The following is a 6,770-nucleotide window of genomic DNA, read 5'->3' on the forward strand; positions in this document are numbered from 1 at the left end:
GAAAAGCAATATCTACAAAATGCCAATATGAGTCGAAACTATTTTGATTGTCTCCTTAACGGAGTTATTGTCCTTAAATGACTATTTTTATTTTGTCATTTCGTGATTTCGAAAACTTTGATACATAGTCATGATAGGTAGAAACTGTAACTAGAGTAAAGGATCACTCTCGGGGGGGGGGGGGGGGGGGGGCGGGGGGGGGGGGGGGCACTTCAATACTTAATTGATAGGGCGTGTCGCTGGGGTTCTGTTACCCCACCCTTTTCATATAATTTAGATCTTTAAAATGTATACCTTTTCATATATTGCGTAGGTAAACTGTAATCTTTTCCCATATTGTTTGGGTTTCGTGTGGTGTGTTGAAAAAATGGAATATTTAAGGCTAAGATTCTGTATATGTAATGTTTACTTACGGCGAGACTTTCGGCTGTGAAAAAATGACAAGGCTTTTCAAAGTAATTGGAACTGTATTGACCTTGTCATATATTTCTGATAGTTTCCCCCACCTATTCACATATTTTCAAGCTGGAAAATGTGACCTAATCCACCGACACGTCCTATCACCTTGTATATTTTTCTTCATCTCAACGAGAAGTCTTGCAATGACTTGCATTTCAGTTTTGAAAAATTGCTTACATACTTTTAATATATTAGTGCATTTTCGATCTAGGATTGCGACCACGATTGATAAAATGAATTTAAAAATGTCGGTATTTTTCAAACTGTTTTTTTTTTAACTAAACTGTCGCCGCGTCTACACACCAGTAGTCGTTCAAATCCTACTTTTGTACACATTATTCTACGTATCTTTTTGTCCGTTCATGATAATTGTTAACTTAATTTTGGTTTAGATATTTAAATCTAATACATACATAAACTCAAGAAACTTGTTTCCTTGCGTATACTAACAAGTGTCTCATCATAAAATAAGATTTTTATATTGGATAAAGATATGAATTAAATGACACTGACATTGTTTCTATGTATAATTGAACCCGGAAATGTTGGTACATATGTATTTTATATCTAGACTAAAATTCGATTTTGTTATCGAATCCGGGTTCGTAACTTATTAAATGTTTATACAGTATGCATGTAGACGGGTGTATTCACTGTTATTTTGTTTTTCAAGTTGTCACAGTGAGTTGAAAATACCATGTCACCATTACCTGTTGCTATAAATTGTTTCATAAAAAAAATTTAACCACTCCTTCTCCTTGTTCCAGTAGAAGGATTGTGTGTTTTTCAATGAAACGCGTCGAAGTGGAAGCATCTTTGGTCCAAGTTAGAAAGCATTTCTTTTAGGATTCAGTCAAAATTGCTATTCCTGTGTATGCAAAGGGAAAAAGTAAAGCTGTGTTTGATTAAGAAAACTTGAATCTACAGTAGCAGTAATAAAAATGCCTGCCGTACTTAAATTCTTACATTACAAGACCGGTACACAGGTGTTTCATAACTGAGTCTCCGCATATACAAAGATTATGTGGTATTCTAAACTGATGTTTTATTTCCAAATCAAGTACAACATAGTGTTGACCGTGTGCACATTTTACTATAATTACATTACATGTATGTTTCATTATGATACGTTATTTTGATTGGCTAACAGCAATCTCGAGTCATTCTGAAACTAACCTTGATTTCAAAATTTCAAAATGAAATGTTACATTCATGATGACACGTGCACGAGCTTCCACAATAAGGTGCACAGGTAAATAAAAGAAAATTTGATAGAAATCGTGTTTTTTATGATCCTAGCAAAAAAATGTAATTATAAGTATTGAAAGATTCTTTTAGCAATTTTATAGGGTTGTAAAAGCGTTGACCGTACGCACATTTTTAGAATGAAGAGCTTCTGTGCTTCATACAACATGTACTTCGGTGAACTTTAACACCCCATTAGATTTACAAAAAGAAGCATTCAATTCTTAAATGAAGAGTTCTGCATAACAAGCCGCTGAATGATTTAATTCTTTAGAAAAAAGTAAATTTGCTATAAAACGTGTAAACGTAATAATGATGAATAAAGATGATCGTTGGTTACTTTATGTCCAGTGGCAAATATGTCATTCATGTTTAGGACAAGAGGGCTAAAGATAAATATCCAAACAGGCTTTTGTAATAGACCTACTATAGACTACTATATAATAGAAAAACAAAGAATATGGTGTATCCATCCATGACATAAAATCAGTACAAGCACAACAAAAAAACACACAAAAAGCAAAGGAACTGCGTTGCATGGCTTTTAATACACTCACTTAACATGTTTAACCCCGCCGCATTTTTGCGCCTGTCCCAAGTCAGGAGCCTCTGGCCTTTTTTAGTCCTGTAAGTTTTTTTTTTAATTTTAGTTCATTTATATGTTTCGGAGTTTAGTGTGACGTCCATTTTCACTGAACTAGTACACATTTGTGTTTAGGGGCCAGCTGAAGCCCGCCTCCGGGTGCGGGATTTTCTCGCTGTGTTAAACACCAATTGGTGGCCTTGTGCTGTTTTCTGCTCTTTGGTCGGGTTGTTGTCTCTTTGACATATTCCCCATTTCCATTCTCAATTTTATACATATCATAGTACAAATACTAAAAAGGAGCTGTTAATAATTTTAGTAGAATATGTCTTACAATGTTTTAATATGTAAATAGGGTATGAATAATTTTCCCGGTATTTATAATAATTATTCAAAAGTCTGTAATCAGTCTGGTAATCTGTGCTAGGATACATATCGACATGTATGAGTGTTTGTGATTTATATATTTAGTTACAACATTATGTCATACCTAACATTAATTCATGAATATTTAAAAATGGCGTGATTCTGCCGTCTTGATAGAATTTGGTAATCAGTTTATACATAGGCACTTGTCTCTAAACTTTTTTTTTATCTATATACTTTAATCTATATACTCTAATATATTAAAGTATATAGATAAAAAAAAATCACAGACAAGTGCCTATGATTTTTAAAGGCAGTATTGCAGGAAAGACTTTTTCAAACTTTTCAAAGCCACAATTTTACGGAAACTGTATTAAATCAATGCACTGTCTTGGATACAGAAACCATCTATTTTTATTTCTCTTTCGGCTATCTTTCATTCAAAAAAAATCAGAAATGTGTTAAATGTGAAACTTTCAATCAAAACTATACATCGAAGTCTAGTCTAACAACCATTTGAAAATGTAGATACGACAATAGCGTATTTCAGCTTTTTTCGTTCCCTTTTTTTAATTGCAAACAAAATATTTTAAAGGGGTTTGTTGTGTGAAACTCAGTCGACTTAATCACCTACAACTGAATAATGCCGAATTTACAAGAAAGGCCTTCATGTTTAACTTATAAAACTAGAGGCTCTGAAGAGCCTGTGTCGCTCACCTGATTCTACTTTGGTTTTGGAAATCATGTAAAAATAGATTATTTGATTTCATTCCATTCAGTCGTTTATATAAGAAAACATTTTTATGTAATTCCTATAACTAGGTTTCCCGTTGGTGGCCATCTTGGATGACGAATCAGTAACAAAGTTATAAAACTTGGTAAGTATCGGGTAAGCACCTCATAAGGAACATTAATACCATGTTTGGTTTCAATCCATTCAGAGGTTCTTTAGAAGAAGACATTGATTACATATTTCCCCATAGTGTTCTATGTTGAACTAAGGTCCTCCTGGTGGCAATCTTGAACAGTAAATCGGCAACAAAGTAGCAACACTTCATCAACACCTCATAAGGAACATTTATGCCATGTTTGGTTTCATTCCATTCAATGCTCCTCTAGAAGAAGCATGTGTATGTATTTCCCATAGGGTCTTATTAAACTAAGTCCCTGCTGGCGGCCATCTTGGATGATGGTTCGACTAAAAAGTAACAACACTTGGTCGGCACCTCTTTAGGAACATTCATGCCATGTTTGATTATATTCTATTCAGTGGTTCTCTAGAAGAAAACATTTGTATGTATTTCCCATAGGGTCCTTTGTTAAACTAAGTCCCCCGTTGACAGCCATCTTGGTTGATGGATTTGCTACAAAGTAACAACACTTGATCAGCACCTCATAAGGAACATTCATGCCATGTTTGGTTTCATTCCATTCAGTGGTTCTTCAAAAGAAGACTTTTGTGTGTTTTTCACATAGGGTCCTTTGTTAAACTAAGTTTCCCGCTAGCAGCCATCATGGATGACAAATCAGGTACAAAGTAACAATTCTTGGTCAGAACCTCAAAAGAAACATTCATGCCACGTTTGGTTTCATTCCATTCAGTGGTTCTTCAAAAGAAAACTTATGTATGTATTTCCCTTAGGGTCCTATGTCAAACTAAGTTCCACTAACGGCCATCTTGGATAATTGATCGCCTACAAAGTTACAACACTTGGTCAAAACCTCATAAGGAACATTCATGCCATGTTTTATTTCATTCCATTTAGTGGTTCTCTAAAAGAAGACATTTGAATTTATTTCCCATAGGGTCCTATGTTAAACCAAGTCCCTCTCTGACGGCCATCTTGGATGATGGATCGGCTTCAAAGTAACAACACTTAGTCAGCACCTCATAAGAAACATTCATGCCATGTTTGGTTTCATTCCATTCAGTGGTTCTCTAAATGAAGACATTTGTATGCATTGTCCATAGGGTCCTATGTAAAACGAAGTCCCCCACTGGCGGCCATCTTGGATGCTGGATCAGCTACAAAGTAACAATACTTGGTCAGCACCTCATAAGGAATATTCATGTATTGTTTGGTTTCACTCCATTCAGTGGTTCTCTAGAAGAAGTTCAAAATGTAAAAACTTAACGACGACGACGGACGACGGACGCCAAGTGATGAGAAAAGCTCACTTGGGTTTTTAGGCTAGGTGAGCTCAAAAGGGCCAAGTTTACATATCAATAAACTATATCCGTTTTATTCCAATAAAATGCACTTAATCTTTGTAGATTTCTTTGACCATGTTGACAGCAACTTACGATCGACAACCACTGATTTTAGCTTCTTTTCTTAATTGTAACAGGTAAACAAAGATTCACGTGGTAGAATTAAACGTGTTAGCACTCAATCATTATCCATTACCTGGCACAATGGTGTATGTTCTGTGACAACACAATATAAACCCAAACTGTAAAAACCAGTTGGAGAAGACTTGACTTATCAGAGTTGGTAAAAATCACCTAGCAGAAAAGATAAATGCCAGGATGTTCAGAATTATGTACAGTTTCATTCTGAAGAACGTCCGTTATATCCATGACTAGTATTATCTTGTCGGCCTGTACGAACACATAACCCTTTGCGAGTGTTTGAAATTGATTTTTAGGCAGTGGCTATTTTGCCGGCGCCAGCAAAATAGAAAATATGCTATTTTGCGGCTCTGATTAGAATATCTATAAGAAATCCGGCAAAATAGCATATTTCTATAGCAATGGCTATTTTACCGGCACAGGCAATATATATAGTGAATTTGTTATTTTGCCGTTTCTTTGTAAAGAAAGAATTTTAATATTTACGTTTGAAAAGTACTACAAAAATGTGCATTGTCAACATGAACAATCAAATCATTACTAATATAGTTAAATAAGATAACAGTAAAAATCTCATTGCATATAAATTTGATAAAATAATATACAATCTAACAAAATCTATCACATAGCTTCAAAATCAAAAATGTTTAAATAAAATTTGCTTTTGAAATAATAGTTAGTTCTTTGAATTGCATATCTGAAAACGGCATCGGCAAAATAGCCACTGTCTTTTTTTAAACCTTGAAATTGGTGTAGTGTTTACAATTCGAAAATGTGATGTCAATATCGATCTTCCATATTCATACATTATTTGTCATCTATTTCAGTTGTTGTTTTGTTTGGAGGTTGATATTTTATTTTATTTTTATATAAATTTCAAAGTTCAAAGTTCTTTATTTTCCAATCTAGGGCTCATAATGGGACATAATGACAACAATACATTTTTATTCATAACACATAAAGTGACATACAAATACAAAATTAAAATTCACAAAAAGTGGACGAAATTCTCATAGAATATAATTATATTAACATGTAATCATATAAAATATCACAACATGATAAAACTTGTTATTATAATTATTATTATTTTTTTATTAATCAGTTAAGTTCTTTCAAAGTTTCATATCTTTGATTTTATTACCTTGCCAGAGTGCCAATACAAATAATATAATCATTTTATCATATAGTCTGCTAATAGAGGTCCACCTTGTCTCTTATCCAGAAAAGCAAGCCACACAGTGAAGGAATGAATAATTCAAGTCACTAGTATAATGGAAAAATACCGAGTGCAAATGCACTTAGACATGTTAGCAAGTGTGTTTTTATACACCTGTGACTAGTGCATAAAAGTAATTTTTATTTTGTTCTATCACTTTAATGCAAAAGTCACCAAGGGATGATACTAAAAGGGTTAGGCATCTCTTTGTCTAAATATAATGATTACTTAAAATTTTAATATATAATTATATATATTTGAGGTGGGTGTGGTCTTTTCATATTTTGATATTTACCAATGATTTGTATAGTAAGACTGTCAACGTATATTTGTTCCGTCTAACAGAAGTTCCACTGGAAACTTTGTTATAAACAATGTCATAATATCTGTTCCTGTACTATACCATTTATTCCGTTAGGAATATTTACTGTAATATTTATTCCATTTGGAACTTATATTATGAAGGAACTTCTATTCCGTGACAAGACTATACAAATCCGTTTATTTACTAATTTATCAAATTAGGTAAACTTTAAGCCGTAGAT

This window comes from Mytilus californianus, unplaced genomic scaffold, assembly GCF_021869535.1.
Source record: "Mytilus californianus isolate M0D057914Y unplaced genomic scaffold, xbMytCali1.0.p SCAF_1, whole genome shotgun sequence".
NCBI classification, from domain to species: domain Eukaryota; kingdom Metazoa; phylum Mollusca; class Bivalvia; order Mytilida; family Mytilidae; genus Mytilus; species Mytilus californianus.